Source organism: Chenopodium album, chromosome 9, assembly GCF_948465745.1.
Source record: "Chenopodium album chromosome 9, dcCheAlbu1.1, whole genome shotgun sequence".
Taxonomy (NCBI): domain Eukaryota; kingdom Viridiplantae; phylum Streptophyta; class Magnoliopsida; order Caryophyllales; family Amaranthaceae; genus Chenopodium; species Chenopodium album.
In genome coordinates, this window is record NC_137842.1 from 15,002,928 (window position 1) to 15,023,381 (window position 20,454).

At 38.9% G+C, this 20,454-nt stretch overlaps 2 non-coding genes across 2 annotated transcripts; both read right to left on the minus strand.

The window, feature by feature from the left end:
* Nucleotides 1-1,821: 1,821 nt before the first annotated feature.
* Nucleotides 1,822-1,928, minus strand: LOC145561075 (small nucleolar RNA R71). Its single transcript, XR_014093660.1, has one exon. It is a non-coding gene; the product is annotated as a small nucleolar RNA R71 (small nucleolar RNA).
* A 17,939-nt stretch (nucleotides 1,929-19,867) lies between these two features.
* On the minus strand, nucleotides 19,868-19,974 carry LOC145561057 (small nucleolar RNA R71). The gene has a single exon (XR_014093641.1). It is a non-coding gene; the product is annotated as a small nucleolar RNA R71 (small nucleolar RNA).
* Between the last annotated feature and the right edge of the window lie 480 nt (nucleotides 19,975-20,454).

A 20,454-nucleotide genomic window follows, 5' to 3' on the forward strand; every position in this document is an offset into this window, starting at 1 on the left:
CGGGGCATTTGGACCGAGTATTCAAGACCGGAAGAGGAAACCCAGATTGGCCCGAAGAATTGGAGCCCAATCGTGAGCCGCCCGGCCAAAGAGGCTGGCGCCCGGCCGGGCGGGAGAAGCTAAGGTTGGCGCCCGGTGACGCGCCTTGCCGGGCGCAAGATTAGTACATCGAGCAAAAAGGCGCGCCCGATCGGGCGGTGCCTCGCCCGATTGGGCGCGTGTATTTATTAGTTGACGATTAGCGTCGTTTTAGTTTGTTTTAGTTTAGGATTTGTACGAAGTATAAATACTCCTCCGTAATACGATTTTAACTCCCTTCCTCTCTCTTTCCTTTGACTCTTTCTTTACTTTCTTAATTGTTCTCTTAGATTTTCTTTCTCTAAAACCTTTGTTCTTAATCTACTTTTAATTCCAGATTTATTTTGGTAACGATTCCTCTTCTCTAAATCTTAGTTGTTTATTTTATTCCTTTAATCATGTCTTGCTTTATTGCTTTGATTAGTTTAGTTTCTATTATGTGTGAGTAGTTTTCTTTCTAGGGTTTATGAGAATCCATAAATAATATGAAGGGGTAATTTATTGTTGTTGATTATCAATGCTAGATTAATTTCCTATTGATTGGTTTAATGCTCTGTGACTAGATTTGCGCAGATCTTTTATGCATGAGTGAAACAATATTGATTCGAGATTCGACAGATGAGAATTGATGTTTAGGTCTAGTTTCAATAGACAGGTTAATTTATAAATGGTTAGGTCGAGATTCGAAAGATGAGATTAAATACCGGTAAATTAATTGTGTGATTATAATACGTAGAGAAAGCCCTTTATAATCTGATTAATGTATGCATTGATGAATGATTATTATATTTTACCCTGGAATATTATTTAATGGTGAACCTGTGCCCTAGATCCTTTTATATATTATGTTCTCCCTATTCTTGATCTCCATACTTTAGTTTATTATTCAAATTCACATATTGGTTACCTAGTAATCTAGACCATATTAGTTAATTAGGAATAGAAAGATCTGTTTCTCTGTGGATTCGACCCTACTTCCCTATCTACTTTAGTTAGAGGACTTAGGTATTTATTTTTTATTAGGGGATACGACTTTACCCTATCAAAATTTGGTGCCGTTGCCGGGGAAACGGTTTTATTTTTATTTCTGATTTTTTTTGTAGTCTAGGTTATTTTCTTTTTGTCTCAGAGAACATTAGTTCTCTGAGGCAAATCTCACAATTGCTTCTAGTTTTTTTTTTGTTTATGCCCAGGTGTTCCAGATCAGGGTACATCCCATTCGATCCTGAGATCGAACGTTCCTTCCATAGAAAGAAAAATCTCTACAAGCAAATCTTGGCGGATTCTGGTGATAATAATAATCACCGAGACCCTCCAACTGGTTCTAGCGATTCAGAGGTATCATCAGATCCAGAATCAGAGATGACGGCTCTAAAGAAGCTTAGTGATTACTCACAACCCAAGCTTACAGATTTTCCACATCTCACCCCTACTCCGGCTCTTGATGGGGTTCAATTCGAAATTAAGCCTCAATTTAAAACGACGATAGAGAGGAAGCAATTCAATGGAGCCAAGGGTGAAGACCCAAATATTCACATTTCCGACTATTGTCAATATTGTAACACCATCAGGCAAGCCAGGGTCACTCAAGACCAAATCAGGGAGATTCTCTTTCCCTTCTCTTTAACTGGAAAAGCTAAATTGTGGTTTAATGGCTTAAATAGAACTGCACTTGGTATAACTGACTGGGAAACTCTTGTTTTGAATTTCTATAACAAGTATTATCCTGCAGAGAGAACAGCCGTACTACGGAGTGCGATCCAGAACTTTGCCCAAGAAGCCGATGAATCTTTATATGAGGCTTGGGAGAGGTTCAAGGATCTACAAAGAGACTGCCCCCACCATAATTTAGCGCAATGGCAGTTAATCCAAGCCTTTTATAATGGCCTTGGAAATTCTTCTCGAATAATTTTAGATTCTGCAGCTAGTGGGAGATTAATGAATCTTGATGTTGAAGATGCAGGTCAGGTTATTGAAGACATGGCGATACATAATTCCCAATATGGGAATCCTAGAGGATTTGCGAACAAGGGGAAGCATAGTGTCGACTCTGTATCCTTTTTGCAAGCTCAGCTGACCTCTATTTGCCAAAAATTAGATAATCTTAGCTTTGCCAATGCAGCTAATGTTTCTGCAATTAATAATAATTCTAATGAGGCTTTCTATGAAAATTGTAGTATTATAGGTCATTGGGAGCAAGATTGCAGGAGTTCCGTGGAGCAAGTTAATGCCTTTCAAGCTTATAGGCAGAATAACCCATACTCCAACACCTACAATCCTGGGTATCAGAATCATCCGTACCTTTCCTACCGGAGTACTAATGTTCAAAATCCACCACCACAAGAACCACAGGCGCCACAGCAACAGCAGCAGAAATATTATCATCCCAATGCTAGCCAGAAGAACCAACCACAACAACCCTCCTCATCTTCTGACTCTTCTCTGGTGTAAATTAGAGCAATGTTGGTTAATATGCAAAAGCACATGGAGAGTATAGATGCGACAATTGATCAAATTCTAGCACATAATAAAATTGTAGATAATCAAATTGCGCAACTCTCCGCTGCTCTACAAGCCCGCCAACAGGGAGCTCTGCCGGCACAGCCGACCAGGCCTACAGATCAAGCATTTGAAATTACTCTAAGTAGTGGTTCAAACTATGAAGGGCCCCCTATGCCCAGAGTTGATGAACCTGTTTTATTAAATAATGCTAATCTTGATTCCATTAAACCAAACAATGTAGTTAATATCCCTGCAGGGCTAAAGGATAATACTAACATATCTAATTCTACATTGCAAGGTACGACTCCAAAGAAGGTGGCTACTCCAGATAAGAGAAATAATGCTCCAAAGCCAATTATCAAACTTCCATTCCCCAATCGTCAATTGAAGACAAACTTGGATAAGCAGTTTGGTAAGTTCCTGGAGATGGTAAAAGATTTGAAGGTAACAGTTCCCTTCACTGAATTAATCACACAAATTCCTTCGTATGCAAAATTTATGAAAGAAATATTGAAGAGGAAAAGATCTATTAGTGAGGTAGAGACAGTAGCTTTCACTGCAGAGTGTAGTGCCGTACTTCAAAATAAGTCTCCACCTAAATTAAAAGATCCGGGTAGTTTTTCTATCCCTTGTCATATACGCAATCTCTTGATTGATAATGCATTGTGTGATTTGGGTGCTAGCGTTAGTGTTATGCCATTATCTGTGTGATCCAAATTAAATATGGGTAAATTAAAAGCTACCAATATAACTCTACAAATGGCCGACCGTTCTTTCAAATACCCCTTAGGTGTTTTAGAGGATGTACCCGTTAGAGTAGGTAAATTTTATATACCTGTTGATTTTGTTATTCTTGATATGGCTGAGGATATGCAAACCCCAATTATTTTGGGTAGACCATTCCTTAACACTGCAGGAGCAATCATAGATGTGAGAAGTGGTAAGTTAACACTATCAGTAGGGGATGATAAAATTGTTTTTAATCTGAATAATGCCCCTAAAAGCTCCATGACTGAGGAGAAATGTTTCAGTGTTAATGTGGTTGAGAATTATTCTAACAAGCCCCAAGCTCTTGAAAAAGATCCCTTGGAGGCGGTATCTTGTGTTTCATCCCTTTCAGATGAGATAGACAAATGGCAGAAGGAAGTCGATGCAATAGAAAGAGTACTTTACACTGTTGGTCTTGGTTTCGAGGATGAAAGGTGGAACCGATCAAGCAAGTTGTGCGGTTTGAGCCTACGGTAAGTATTCCGCCAAATCGAGTTGCAAGTGTTGAATGCAATGACAATTTGAAGCAATCCTCGATCAAAGAAGGATCTTTGGTGCGTAGCATTGAAGAACCCCTTACCCAAGTCAAGGAGGATCCACCCGATAAGGTGATTTGGCGTCCCACGGGGTATGTCAGGAAGCCGCATCGCAGCCTAAACACCGCTAGACCGGGTGAGAAACCACCCGATCAAGCGTTAGGCCGAAGGTCCTAGTTATTGTACTTGGTAAGAAGGTCGTGCAGCACCTAGATAAACCAGCGCTTTGCGGGAGGCAACCCGTATTTTTAATGCTTTTTAGACTAGTTTTTCTTTCCTTTTTTCTTATGAGAAAAGAAATGAAGGAATTTAACGGGTTTTATGAGTGTTTGTACAGGTTTGAAGGAAAAGAGTTAGACAAATTTTAGAGAAAAGAAGAAAATAAAAATTCGGCAATTTAGCCTCGGGCCCGACCGGGCGAAGCTCGCCCGATCGGGCGCGAGAGCTAGTATTCAAAATTAAGTATTTTCGCCCGACCGGGCGATGGGCGCCCGACCGGGCGCGAGAAGCGTCGTATACGGACAAAATTGTCCGCCCGATCGGGCAATCCACGCTCGACCCGGCGCAAGAAAGGGCGAAAAATTAGACGGTAGATTGCCCGATCGGGCGAAGGGCGCCCGACTGGGCGCGAGAGTTGAAGAAAAGCGGGCTATCAGATCGCCCGACCGGGCGCGAGAACCTCCTAACAAAATTCAAAACTTTTTACATTTTTGTAATCCTCCGTTCATCCTCTACATTTCCATATAAAAATTTTCAGATTTTATTCAAATTAATTTTCAAACCCAATTTCTACCATGGCTTCAAACACGGCTAGGTCCATTTTCGGTAGGAGCTCCAGTTCGAGGGAGGAATACGACCCGGATTTGCAGCTTCCGTACTGGCCGACAATCCGTATTGCTAGTCGAGAGCAAAAGGAGCGGCTGGAACATTTGATCGGTCGTGAGGTAATTCCTTCGCGGTGGTTACACCGCCCTACCTTGGAATCATTTGGTTTGTTTGATTTTGTAAAACGATTTTTAAATGACATTGGCATGAGAAATTTGTTGATATGCACTATCCTACATTCCGAGAACTTACTTGTGAATTCTTATCTTCTTTACATGTTAGTAGTAGAAATGGGCCAAATATTTTTTTTCAGGTTGAACAATAGAAATATTAGTTTAACTTTTGTAGAATTTTGTAAATTATTTGAATTAAATTCTGAACTATCTCACCAATGGCATGCGAACTATAAATTGGGTGACATATATAATGATTTGACTGGTTTGCTTACTCCCGACCCCCAACATGCTAGTACCAAACCTATTCACCACCCTGTCCCAAAAATCTGGCAAAGATTTGCGGGTTTGTGTTTTTTAGGTAGGAACGAGCCCCACAATGCCCAATCTAACGAACTAGCTGTCATAGGACACTATGTGTATGGGTTCGGGAAATTGAACATAGGTAGGTTTATAGTTCACCATTTGAGTAGGCATGCCACGGCCAGCACCACATCAAAACCCCCCATCCGTTTAGGAGGCCTTATCACTCGAATAGCAGTGAAAAAGGCCAGTTTTTTAGTGGATGGACCCCACCAACTGACCAACTGTGGACAAGATACCTATATGAATGCTAGGTATTTTGAGGAGTTGGGGTGGGTTCGACCGGATAGCGAGCAGACACCCTTTTGGTGTATTAGGACTGGGAGCGAGCAACCTTTGCCCATTTTTCCCCTACCCAGTCCTGACTTGACCGCCTTTCCCCCAGGGCAACCATCTTACACTTATGATGTTTTAGTTGCCAACGCTAGGGGGGAGGCACCACCACCACCAGTTCCACCACCCAAGCCTCAGCCCGAGGTGGCATTCTCTCCACTTCGTATGTCTCACTCCGTCCCTCATGTTGACTCTGACCCAGTTTGGGATCTTCAGAGTATAGGTCAGGCCTTAGGACGTATAGAGCATTCCCATATTGACCTTAGGAGGATGGTAGGCTCCATAGACCAGAGGTTAGGGTACCTAGAGAGGAACCAGGGTAGAGCTCTCTATCCTATGTACGATGATTATGCTCGTCGGGGCAACATTCCCGACGACGCTATTCACCCTGACTGGTTTCAACCTCCACCCCAGGGATACGTTAGGGATCCTACTGCCCGTGGTATTTATACTGACTATTCTTCCTTCTACGGGTAGGGCCAGGACATTCCTTTCGGGGGACAGGCGGGGGGGAGTTTTCATGCTGATTATTTTGGTGGTAGCTCTTCTGGTGCAGGTGGCAGTGGAGGTGCGAGCTTCGACTCGATGGATGAGGATGATCAAGACTAGCTATGATGGGCTAGTTCCCGATAGCCAATGAGGACATTGTCTGATTCTGGCTTGGGGGAGATTTTAGTTTGCTATATTTCTTTTTCCTCTTTTCTTTTATTTTTGGTGTGTTTTCTTAAGTTAGCTTTCTTGCTTTCTAGGTTAGTTTTATTGCTTTCTTTTATATGAAAAAAAAAATTGAAAAATAAAAAATTCAAAAATACGTTCCAATGAATTGTAAATTATGCTTCCCTGTGCCCCTTACTTGAGAAAATTGTTTTGATTCCTGGTATTTGATGATAGGCATTGTGGACTAGTTTAGTGTAAGTTTAGGTATTATAAATGATTAATTTTGTTAGGGTGGTAGCCCAACGACCTACTTTTACCCACGATCACCTAGCATGTCACTAAACAATAAAAATCAAAGCTTTAACCCTAACATGATACTAACAATCATAAATATTAGGAAGAACATAGGAAGCATCATAGAAATCATAATTGATTTAAGAAACTTATTCTTTACCCTAGACATGATACTAGGAATCAAAATAATAACCTAGACATGATTTCTATATCATAATAACAATAAATCAATTAAAGCACTTATTTGGATGCCTCGTATCTCTTTCTAACAACAAAATACACACGTTAGTAACTTCAAGGAAAATAATAATTAAAACAATTAAATTAAATAATTGAAATAAAGAGCTGGGACCAAACCCTCGAAATTAAAACCTTTCACGTCTAGGGCGACAGTTAGGTGTGAACAAACAATCAAGACGACAGCTAGGTGTTGGACTTAATGATTTTGATGATGACACAACCTCACTTACTTACAAACTAATAAGTGCTTGATTGTTTAAGTGTGTACTCAGTTACAAAGACTAGGAGAATGAACTGTCTTGTAAAAAGAACCATGAGGAACAAGAAGGCCAGAAGCAGAGCTAGCCATAGAGAAGAGTTCCCTCACAGGAGCTGGCGTTTCAGAAATGAAGACTGGAGAAGAGAAGTTCCGTCCAAGGAACAGAAGCCTCGGAGTAGAAGCGTCATCAGAGAAACATGAAGACTAAATATTTTATATATCTTAGGATTTATGTAAGTATAAGAAAGTTAGTTACACTCGAAAACTCAGTATGGAATTGGTCTTAGGATAAAATATTGTGCATGCTAGTTTTTAGGAAAACTGTTGCAATTTAAATTTTATCTTTTTCTTAAATTAAAAAGATTTTATTTTCTTTTTCTAATTTTCGGAAAATGTTTTTGACAAAATAAAATCTCCACGTTTTCTCTAAACTTGCGGCCTACTCTCCCATGTTCTTCTTCTAGAAATGGTCTTGCACATTGAGGTGTTCATGGTCCCTTAATTTTAGGGACATGATCTTCTTAGTGGGTATGAGAAGTGGCGTAATGGATTTGCTGCACAAAGAAGTTTTTCCTAAACAAATTTTGGTCTATAAATAGTTGTTGATTTCAGATGGAAAAACTGACCCTTTGCTCACATAAGTTTTCATCTTTTATTCGAGTTAAGAGTCCAATTCCATACAAGTCTATTAGAGTGTTCTAAATGTTCTTATACTAGAGTTTGTTTTTTTCTTTCGAGTTGTAATTGGGAATGGGGAAGTTTGAGTGAACGTTTGTGTAAGAGAAAGAGAAGAGAGAGAGAGAAGAGAAAGAGAAGAGAGAACAGAGAAGTGAGAAGAGAGAAAGAGAAGAGAAGAGTAACAAGTTGGGTGACTTGTTCCTCAGGGTCTCAAGTTCGTAGAGGAACTTGAGTTTGAGTCTTTAGCTTGTAATAGGATCATTTTCCCTATTATAGTAAAGATTCTTTTCCCAAAATCCCAAGTGGTCGTGGTTTTTCTCCTTGTTAGGGCCAAGGAGTTTTCCACGTAAAATCTCTCTTGCATTCTTTAGTTTCTTTAGTTAATCTCTCAGTTCCTTTAGCTAACTTAAGTTTAATTCCGCAAAAAGTTTGGCTAAATTCTCATACTACAATTCAACCCCCTCTTCTTGTAGTATTCATTAAAACAACAATTGGTATCAGAGCCTAACTTCTAGGAAAATCAGGAAACCCTGAAGAAGAAAGGTCTTGGAGAAAATGAATACTCATGAGAAGCTCGAGGAAGGATACTCAACACAGAGGCCTCCTATGTTCAACGGAAAGTTCTATACCTACTGGAAGAACCGCATGGAGATCTTTATCAGGGCAGAGAACTATCAAGTCTGGAGGGTCATCGAGGTTGGTAATTTTGAAGTCACCAAAACAAATGCTCAGAACGAGGTAATCCCTAAGCCTATGTCTGAGTATGAAAAAGAGGACTTTGATAAAATGTAAATAAATGCTATGGCTGTGAAATTGCTCCATTGTGGACTTGGACCTCACGAACATAATCATGTTATGGGGTGCAAGAACGCTAAGGAAATCTGGGATTTGCTGCAGATTACTCATGAAGGAACTAATGAGGTTAAACGCTCAAAAATCGATCTACTTTTGTCCAAGTATGAAAGATTTGAAATGCAGCCTAAGGAAACCATTCAAGAGATGCTAACCCGTTTTACTAACATCATAAATGAGTTGGTTTCCCTTGGTAGACAGATTCCTACAGATGAGCAGGTTAGGAAGGTTCTTAGAATTCTTCCATAAGATGAGAGGTGGAGAGCTAAGGTGACAGCCCTTCAGGAAACGAAGGACTTTACCAAGTTCAATATTGAACAACTAGCAGGTTCTCTCATGACTCATGAGCTACACCTTGGAGTCAACAATGAACCCATGAGGAACAAGGGATTGGCTCTTAAGGCTGATGAGGAGGAAGACTCAGAAGTGGACGAGGATGAGGCTGCCCTAATTGTGCGAAGATTCAAAAAGATGTTCAAGAAAGGCCGAACCTCAAGGAACTTCGGGAAAAAGACCTCAAATCCAAAACCTGACTACAGCTGCCACAAGTGTGGATCCCCAGATCACTTTATCAGAGACTGTCCCCTTTGGGAAAATGATAAAAGAAAAGGAAAGGCTAAGGAACAGGGAAGAGAAAAATTCAACAAAGCAAACTATCAGAAGTCGGACATGAGGAAGGCCATGATAGCAGCCTGGGGAGACTTAGAGAGTGAAGAAGAAGATGATGACCAGCCAGAAGAGGAGACAGCCAATCTCTGTTTAATGGCCAAATCAGATGATGAAAAGGCTTACCTTGAGGAACTCCAGAAAGAGGTATTTCTTGATCCTAAACAGCTTAAAACTCTCTCTAAAGATGTCTTGATAGATATATGTCTAGAAGAAGAAGAATTCTTTAGAGATACATGTGTAAAATTGAATAAATGTGAAAAAGCTCTTAAGGTTTGCAAAGAACATGGTGCTTGGTTGGAAACAGCCTATGCCAAGTCTCAAAGCAAACTAAGAGAACTTGATTTTAAATACAAACACATAACTGAGATAGCTGATAGAATTAAGAATGAAAGTATTCTTCTGAATGTTGAATTAACTCAGTATAAACTCATGAATTCTGATATCAGTTCTAGCAGTTCCTCAAGCGATCAATTGCTTAAATTCAATGTTGATTTTGAAAATTTGAAAAATGAGCTTTCTACTTTAAAAACCCAAAAGGATCAACTTGAATCGGAACTGAATGCTAGAAAGGATAGAAGTATTGACCCAAAAGTCATACCTAAGTGGATAGCTGAAGCTCAAGGAAAAAGAACTGAAGGCCTTGGCTATATAACCAAGAGGAAAGGTAAGCAAAAGAAATATGTTGAGCTTCCTAGCATGAAGGTATGCACTTTTGTGGTAAGTCTGGACATCTCTATGGACAGTGTAGGATAAGAGAAGAAGCTGATAAAAGAAATGTAAAACAAGTGTGGGTTAAGAAAACTGATATTGCATCCACGTCTAAGGAACCTAAGGAAACCTGGGTTCTTGATCTTAATGCTTAGTTTTCTTGCAGGTCCTAGTGAGGGGGAACAACTCGTGGTATCTTGACAGCGGTTGTTCAAAGCATATGACAGGTGATAAATCAAAATTCCTCTCACTAGAAGACTACCCTGGAGGAACAGTAACCTTTGGGGATAATAAGAAGGGCGAGATCATTGGAAAAGAAAAAATTGGTAGATCAAAATCTCATTCCATTGATAATGTGTTCCTGGTCGAGGGCTTAATGCACAATTTGCTCAGTATATCACAATTTTGTGACAAAGGAAACTTTGTAAGTTTTACTTCTGATTCTTGTAACATCATCAACAACAAGTCAGGAAAGGTTGTTCTAGAAGGAACAAGAAGAGGGAACACTTATACAGTTGACCTCAACTTAATCCCAAGGAACAACCTTACATGTCTGAGTGTTGTTGAAGATGATCCCCTGCTATGGCATAAACGTTTTGGACATGCTAGCTTTTTATTACTGGACAAGCTAAGGTCAAGGAACTTGGTTGTGGGACTTCCTATTATCAAGTTCCTACAGAACAAAGTTTGTGATGCATGTGTGAAAGGCAAGCATGTTCGCTCATCTTTTAAATTGAAGAAAATGGTGAGCACTACAAAGCCTTTGGAATTAATCCATATGGATTTGTGTGGTCCCATGAGAATTCAAAGTAGGAGTGGCAAGAAATATGTTTTTGTTATTGTTGATGATTATTCTAGATTCACTTGGGTTATTTTTCTTGCTAGTAAAGATGAAACTTTTAACGAGTTTGTTGCCTTTGCCAAGAAAATACAGAAAATCAGTGGTCACTCCATAGTCCATCTCAGATCAGATCACGGAACTGAATTTGAGAACTCAAGATTCGATGAGTTTTGCAGGGAAAATGGCATGAATCATAACTTCTCAGCTCCAAGGACTCCCCAACAGAATGGAGTTGTAGAAAGGAAGAATCGAACCCTTGAGGAAATGGCTAGAACGATGCTGATTGCAAGTGGATTGCCAAGGAACTTCTGGGCTGAAGCCGTAAATACAGCATGTTACATCCTTAACAGAGTAATAATCAGAAGTATCATCAACAAGACTCCCTATGAACTATTCAGGGGAAGAAAGCCAAACATATCTCATCTTAGAGCCTTTGGTTGTAAGTGCTTTGTACATAACAATGGTAAGAAAAACCTAGGGAAATTTGATGAAAGAAGTGAAGAGGCCATAATTCTAGGATATGCCTCTGATAGAAAAGCTTATAGAGTTTACAATAAAAGCTCAATGTGTGTTGAGGAAAGCATTCATATAATCTTTGATGAAGTTAACCAGTTTGTGAGTGTACAGGAACAAGAAGATGATAATGATTTTGAAATTGGATTGATAAGAGACAGGGATGAAGAAGATACCCAAAAGCAAACCAAAGAAAAGCAGCCTGCTCCAGAAGAGGATCATCAAGAAAATGGAGAGGTTCCTCAACCAGATGAACAGGTGAATGAGGAACAAGCAGAAGAAGCGGAAGGAACAGAAACAGAAGCTCCTCAAATTGGAGTTCCAGCAAGGGAATTCCAACCCAGGCCATTCAGGTATCGAGGTTCCCATCCAACTGATCTAATTATCAGTGATATAGGAAAAGGAACTCAAACAAGATCACAGATGAGGAACTACTGCGCATTCCATGCATTTTTGTCCATTCTAGAACCAAGAAATCATCAAGAAGCCTCGGGAGATACTAATTGGATAGTGGCCATGCAAGAGGAACTCAATGAGTTCGAAAGGAACAAGGTCTGGCACCTTGAGCCAAAGCCTAAGGGAAAGAAAGTAATTGGGCTCAAATGGGTGTTCAGGAACAAGCTTGATGAACATGGCACCATAGTAAGGAACAAGGCTAGATTGGTTGTAAAGGGCTACAACCAACAGGAAGGTATTGATTTCGATGAAACCTTTGCTCCTGTAGCTAGATTAGAAGCTATTAGAATCCTAGTGGCTTTTGCTTCTTTTATGGGTTTCAAACTCTATCAAATGGATGTGAAATGTGCTTTTCTAAATGGTTTCTTAAATGAGGAGGTGTTTGTTGAACAACCTCCAGGTTTCGAAAATCCAAAATTTCCAAATCATGTTTTTAAGCTTGATAAAGCTCTCTATGGGCTCAAACAAGCTCCAAGAGCCTGATATGAAAGGCTTTCAAAGTTCCTACTGAAAAATGACTTCAAAAGAGGAAAAGTAGACAAAACTCTTTTTCTTAAATCTCGAGGAACTGATTTGTTAGTTGTACAGATCTATGTAGATGATATTATATTTGGTGCTACTAACAATGGTTTGTGCAAGTACTTTGCTGAGCTAATGGGTGGTGAATTTGAGAAGAGCATGATGGGTGAATTGAATTTCTTCCTTGGACTTCAAATAAAGCAAACAGCTGAAGGAATAATGATTCACCAACAGAAGTATGTCAAGGAACTTCTGAAGAAGTACAACATGGAAAATGCCAAGACAAATCATACACCTATGGGAACAGCAACAAGACTTGATGAGGATCCACAAGGAACAAGTGTGGATCAAACCACTTACAGAGGTATGATTGGTTCATTGTTATATCTAACAGCTAGTAGGCCTGACATTTCCTTTAGTGTTGGATTGTGTGCTAGATTTCAGTCTAATCCTAAAGAATCACATCTAACGGCTGTTAAGAGAATTTTGAGATACCTCAAAGGAATAGATGACCTGTGTCTATTCTATCCTAGAAGTGATGACTTTATGCTTAGAGGATTCACAGATGCTGACTATGCAGGTGACCTAGTCAATAGGAAAAGCACCTCAGGTATGGTTCAGTTCCTTGGCTCTTGTCTAGTTTCTTGGGGTTCCAAGAAACAAAATACTGTTGCATTATCTACTGCAGAGGCTGAGTATGTAGCAGCAGCTGCTTGTTGCTCTCAAGTCCTCTGGATAAAACAACAGTTACGTGACTTTGGTATTAAATTTAATTGCATTACTATCTACTGTGATAACACTAGTGCAATTTGCATATCTAAAGATCCAGTCCATCATTCAAGAGTCAAGCATATTCATATAAGGCATCATTTCCTTAAGGATAATGTTGAAAAGGGTTTGATTAAATTAGATTTCTGCCAAACTGACAATCAAATTGCAGATATATTAACAAAACCCTTGAATAGAGAAAGGCATGAGAAGATGAGAATGGAACTTGAGATGATTAAGTTATACTGAGAAAAATGCATCAAGTTCCCTCAGGTATGAAGCTCAAACTGACATGCTCAATCTGTTGTATACTGTGCACAAGTGTTATATGTTTAATTACATAGTTAAGACAGGTTGTAAGCAGGAGTAATATTTACTAAGGGCATGTAAATTTGAAAGACATAGAATATGAAAAGTCCAAAATTGGTTGCATGAGCCTTGTTGATTTGTTCCGTGTACCAAGTTGTATTTACAAGTGTTCTTTACTGATAATATTCAAAAGATAAAATTGTTGTGTTTATCTATTTTTCAAAATTCCAAATTCTTTTTATCTAAACACAAAAATCGGATGAATGCATCTAAATTCATCGTTATCTTTTGTTCAAAAAGTAGCCCACTTACACTACTCTCTTGAAACACGGTTTGCGTTTCCCTAAGCAATAAATATGAGTGTCAAATCAACTAAATTCACTTCACCTCCCAAGCGACACATCACTTCACCAATTTACCTCCACCATAAAAGATGTCAGCCTCACACAAATTTACACCACACAAAAATTACCTTCTCTCTCATCACTCCGATCAAAACTATTCTCCAATGTCTGTCTCACCAAAAACCCAAACTAAAGCCGAAGAACACACAAACCCTATTCCAGAAATCACCATGGAAATCATCCCCGAAACTCAAAATCCTAAGCCTCAAAATCCTGAGCCTCAAAAGAAGGAATCTCCTACTGAGTCCAATTCTTCCCGAAAAAGAAAAATCGAGGACATGCAAGAAGAGGAGGAAAGCGTTTCGAAGATGGGTGTCAACTATCGAGACAAGCCTGCCTCTATGAAGAAACAGGAGAAAATCAGTGACCACTTCGTGACAGGTTTGGCACTCAATTTACCTTGGTGTAAATCTGTTAAGCTTTATGAATTGTTGGATTTGCTTGAAGCTCAAAATTGGGTGAATTTGTTGAGTGAATGCTTTAATCGGAGTATGTATATTGATTCTATGAAAGATTTCTGTAAAAGCTTTAAGTATTCTAAAGGTGTAATTCGATGTTGTGTGCTTAAGAAGGATATTGAGTTTGATGCTATGTATTTGGCTGAGTTGTTTGATGTGCCCAATACTGGCTATGATATTTATTTCAAAAATAATGTGATAAGGAATCCGATTCCTGATGCTAATATTGATGAAATAGTGGAGTATTTAGGAGGAGACCCGGAGGAAACCTACATAAACCACAATGACCTAACCCCTCTTGACAAAATCCTGCTGAAATTTGTGTTCAATGACATAATCCCTCGTTCTCAAAAGAGAGACAGTGCCAACAAGCTTGACTCTGTCTTAATTTACTGTCTAGCCAAAAAGATCCAAATAAATTTCCCCTCTATCATGATCCAGCACCTGTCTCATTGTGTTCCTAAAGGTTGGAAGGTTGGATATGGTAACCTGCTTACTTATGTGTTTGAAAGTTTTGGCATTTCCTTCGCTGACAAAGAACCCCTGCCCCTCAAAAACACCGAATATATACAACCCATTTTCCTTGAAAACCATAAGATGAAAGTTGTAGATGGGTATTTTGAAGTTGTGCAGGAAGATAAGAGGCCAAAAGAAGTAGGTGGACCAGTTGAGGGGGAAGTAAGAGAAGATCAGGCAGGAGAGGCCATAGGGAATGTTGTTCAGGAGTTGCAGGACCAAGAGGAGGTAGAGGAAAGGCAGGTGGAAGAGGTTATTGAGACAGGGGGAAGAAAGAAGAGGAAGAGTTTGAGGTTGATGAAGAAAAAGGAGGCCCCAGCACCTATCTGCATTGATATAACTGGGGTACAGGAGGAACTGCAGAAAGTTACCACCTCTCCTACTTCGGGCAAGAATGCATCTACTTCAGGTTTTGCAGCATTTAGTTCCCCACCTAAGGTTCCCAGCGAGGATGTGAAGGAGTTGAAGGAGATGCTCCAGAGGGTGCTGAAGGAACAAGAGCACACAAAGGTGAAGATGAAGGAACCGAAGAAGAGTGTGCTCACTCTTGATGCTGATCTGAAGAAACTGGTCACGAGCTCAGAACAAGGGAGACAGTCCACAGTGAGGGACATTGTGTCTCAAATCAGCAAGAAGCTGGAGGATCTTGCTGTTGATGATGACCAGAGCACTGCTTCCTAATCTCTCTTTCCTTGCAGCCTTTTTATGTTGATGAATCTTCTGTTTATTTGCTTTTGGGAAACAATTTTTAAAATTTGGTCTGTAATATTTTGGGAACTTAAACTTCTTTTGTTGAACTTGCAAATTTGGTACATTGGGCGATGTTTTTAATAGGTTTTGGATGATGAATGTCTATGTTTCTTTTGCCTATATGCTTTGTGAATGTTTTCTCTCTATGCATGCTTCTTGTCTTAACACCAAACCACTAGTTGGTGATGTGTTATGGTATACTATACATATGTGTGTTAGTTTTTTATAATGCCAAAAGGGGGAAAAGGATGCAAACTATCAAGGAAACTTAATCATTCTATGGTCTCTGTTCGAAATCTTCACAAGCTGCCAAATCTCTACAAGCAGGTATAATGTATATACAAGTTTTTTTCAAGTTTTTCAGTTTTTCCTTAAGTTATTTATTTATGCATTGTTTTTATTTTCTTAACTTAGTTTCTATTCTGCATTGTATCTTACTTTTGCATTTTCCTTCCTTAGGAATAAAATGGTTTATCTCTGTTTCCTTGTAAGTAAGTTTGGTTTGTTTGTCATCATCAAAAAGGGGGAATATTGTTGGACTTAATAATTTTGATGATGACACAACCTCACTTACTTACAAACTAATAAGTGCTTGATTGTTTAAGTGTGTACTTAGTTACAAAAACTAGGAGAATGAACTGTCTTGTAAAAAGAACCATGAGGAACAAGAAGGCCAGAAGCAGAGCTAGCCATAGAGAAGAGTTCCCACACAGGAGCTGGCGCTTCAGAAATGAAGACTGAAGAAGAGAAGTTCCTTCCAAGGAACAGAAGCCTCGGAGTAGAAGCTTCATCAGAGAAACATGAAGACTAAATATTTCATATATCTTAGGATTTATGTAAGTATAAGAAAGTTAGTTACACTCGAAAAATCAGTATGGAATTGGTCTTAGGATAAAATATTGTGCATGCTAGTTTTTAGGAAAACTGTTGCAATTTAAATTTTATCTTTTTCTTAAATTAAAAAGATTTTATTTTCTTTTTCTGATTTTCAGAAAATGTTTTTGACAAAATAAAATCTCCACGTTTTCTCTAAACTTGCGGCCTACTCTCCCATGTTCTTCTTCTAGACATGGTCTTGCACATTGAGGTGTTCATGGTCCCTTAATTTTAGGGACATGATCTTCTTAGTGGGTATGAGAAGTGGCGTAATGGATTTGCTGCACAAGGAAGTTTTTCCTAAACAAATTTTGGTCTATAAATAGTTGTTGATTTCAGATGGAAAAACTGACCCTTTGCTCACATAAGTTTTCATCTTTTATTCGAGTTAAGAGTCCAATTCCATACAAGTCTATTAGAGTGTTCTAAATGTTCTTATACTAGAGTTTTTTTTTTCTTTCGAGTTGTAATTGGGAATGGGGAAGTTCGAGTGAACGTTTGTGTATGAGAAAGAGAATAGAGAGAGAGAAGAGAAAGAGAAGAGAAAGAGATCGTAGAGGAACTTGAGTTTGAGTCTTTAGCTTGTAATAGGATCATTTGCCCTATTATAGTAAAGATTCTTTTCCCAAAATCCCAAGTGGTCGTGGTTTTTCTCCTTGTTAGGGCCAAGTAATTTTCCATGTAAAATCTCTCTTGCATTCTTTAGTTCCTTTAGTTAATCTCTCAGTTCCTTTAGCTAACTTAAGTTTAATTCCGTAAAAAGTTTGGCTAAATTCTCATACTACAATTCAACCCCCCCTTCTTGTAGTATTCATTAAAACAACACTAGGACTATGCTGATCTCAAGCAGACTGCCTAGGAACTTCTGGGAAGAAGTAGTAAACACAACATGTTATATTCTAAATAGAGTATCTGTTAGAGCCATCTCCAACAAAACTCCCTATGAACTGATTAAAGGGAGAAAGCCTAATATTTCTTACTTTAGATCTTTCGGATGTAAATGTTTTGTTCACAACAATGGTAAAAGGAACTTGGGAAAGTTTGATGAACGAAGTGATGAGGCTGTATTCCTAGGATATGCCTCAAACAGTAAAGCGTATAGAGATTATAATAAGAGAACAATGTGTGTTGAAGAATCTGTACATGTAATGTTTGATGAAATTGAAAACTTGTCTGATGTATAGAATAATGATGATGACTTCGAGATTGGACTTGTAAGGAAGGATGATTAAGATGAAGAAGTTACATAATTAGAGAAGTAGCATAAGTGTAGACACCTATTTGTTTCTCCCCAAAACCAAACCCAATGATAAGTACCTTTCGCGCCGAATCATAATCGAATTAAGCGAAAGTGTGGAAAGTTTAGTGTTGCGGATAGTTTTAATTTTCTTTTCTCTTCTCTCTGTTTTTGAAAACTTATTTTAAGAAAATGATGTGTCTATTTTATATAGTATTTTACCCCCGTCTCTTGGTCGTAATTAGTAGTGTTTTTGGCTCTTTAGAGCCACTTTTATTACTAATTGGTGTTTTCTAGTGTTTTCGTAGATTTGGTTGACTTTTGCAGGGATTTATGCTTTTAGAGTATTTTCCCGAGATATTTTGGAGCAGTCACGAACATTGGAGAAGCACGACCAGATTTTATAGCCCAAGGCCGGTTAAAGCCATCGAACCGGTGATTAAGGGCTCGATATAGGTGATACCGGGGCATTTGGACCGAGTATTCAAGACCGGAAGAGGAAACCCAGATTGGCCCGAAGAATTGGAGCCCAATCGTGAGCGGCCCGGCCAAAGAGGCTGGCGCCCGGCCGGGCGGGAGAAGCTAAGGTTGGCGCCCGGTGACGCGCCTTGCCGGGCGCAAGATTAGTACATCGAGCAAAAAGGCGCGCCCGATCGGGCGGTGCCTCGCCCGATTGGGCGCGTGTATTTATTAGTTGACGATTAGCGTCGTTTTAGTTTGTTTTAGTTTAGGATTTGTACGAAGTATAAATACTCCTCCGTAATACGATTTTAACTCCCTTCCTCTCTCTTTCCTTTGACTCTTTCTTTACTTTCTTAATTGTTCTCTTAGATTTTCTTTCTCTAAAACCTTTGTTCTTAATCTACTTTTAATTCCAGATTTATTTTGGTAACGATTCCTCTTCTCTTAATCTTAGTTGTTTATTTTATTCCTTTAATCATGTCTTGATTTATTGCTTTGATTAGTTTAGTTTCTATTATGTGTGAGTAGTTTTCTTTCTAGGGTTTATGAGAATTCATAAATAATATGAAGGGGTAATTTATTGTTGTTGATTATCAATGCTAGATTAATTTCCTATTGATTGGTTTAATGCTCTGTGACTAGATTTGCGCAGATCTTTTATGGATGAGTGAAACAATATTGATTCGAGATTCGACAGATGAGAATTGATGTTTAGGTCTAGTTTCAATAGACAGGTTAATTTATAAATGGTTAGGTCGAGATTCGAAAGATGAGATTAAATACCGGTAAATTAATTGTGTGATTATAATACGTAGAGAAAGCCCTTTATAATCTGATTAATGTATGCATTGATGAATGATTATTATATTTTACCCTAAAATATTATTTATTGGTGAAACTGTGCCCTAGATCCTTTTATATATTATTTTCTCCCTATTCTTGATCTCCATACTTTAGTTTATTATTCAAATTCACATATTGGTTACCTAGTAATCTAGACCATATTAGTTAATTAGGAATAGAAAGATTTGTTTCTCTGTGGATTCGACCCTACTTCCCTATCTACTTTAGTTAGAGGACATAGGTATTTATTTTTTATTAGGGGATACGACTTTACCCTATCAAAATTTGGCGCCGTTGCCGGGGAAACGGTTTTATTTTTATTTCTGATTTTTTTTGTAGTCTAGGTTATTTTCTTTTTGTCTCAGAGAACATTAGTTCTCTGAGGCAAATCTCACAATTGCTTCTAGTTTTTTTTTTTGTTTATGCCCAGGTGTTCCAGATCAAGGTACATCCCATTCGATCCTGAGATCGAACGTTCCTTCCATAGACAGAAAAATCTCTACAAGCAAATCTTGGCGGATTCTGGTGATAATAATAATCACCGAGACCCTCCAACTGGTTCTAGCGATTCAGAGGTATCATCAGATCCAGAATCAGAGATGACGGCTCCAAAGAAGCTTAGTGATTACTCACAACCCAAGCTTACAGATTTTCCACATCTCACCCCCACTCCGGCTCTTGATGGGATTCAATTCGAAATTAAGCCTCAATTTAAAACGACGATAGAGAGGAAGCAATTTAGTGGAGCCAAGGGTGAAGACCCAAATATTCACATTTCCGACTATTGTCAATATTGTAACACCATCAGGCAAGCCAGGGTCACTCAAGACCAAATCAGGGAGATTCTCTTTCCCTTCTCTTTAATTGGAAAAGCTAAATTGTGGTTTAATGGCTTAAATAGAACTGCACTTGGTATAACTGACTGGGAAACTCTTGTTTTGAATTTCTATAACAAGTATTATCCTGCAGAGAGAACAGCTGTACTACGGAGTGCGATCCAAAACTTTGCCCAAGAAGCCGATGAATCTTTATATGAGGCTTGGGAGAGGTTCAAGGATCTACAAAGAGACTGCCCCCACCATAATTTAGCGCAATGGCAGTTAATCCAAGCCTTTTATAATGGCATTGGAAATTCTTCTCGAATAATTTTAGATTCTGCAGCTAGTGGGAGATTTATGAATCTTGATGTTGAAGATGCAGGTCAGGTTATTGAAGACATGGCGATACACAATTCCCAATATGGGAATCCTAGAGGATTTGCGAACAAGGGGAAGCATAGTGTCGACTCTGTATCCTTTTTGCAAGCTCAGCTGACCTCTATTTGCCAAAAATTAGATAATCTTAGCTTTGCCAATGCAGCTAATGTTTCTGCAATTAATAATAATTCTAATGAGGCTTTCTATGAAAATTGTAGTATTATAGGTCATTGGGAGCAAGATTGCAGGAGTTCCGTGGAGCAAGTTAATGCCTTTCAAGCTTATAGGCAGAATAACCCATACTCCAACACCTACAATCCTGGGTATCAGAATCATCCGTACCTTTCCTACCGGAGTACTAATGTTCAAAA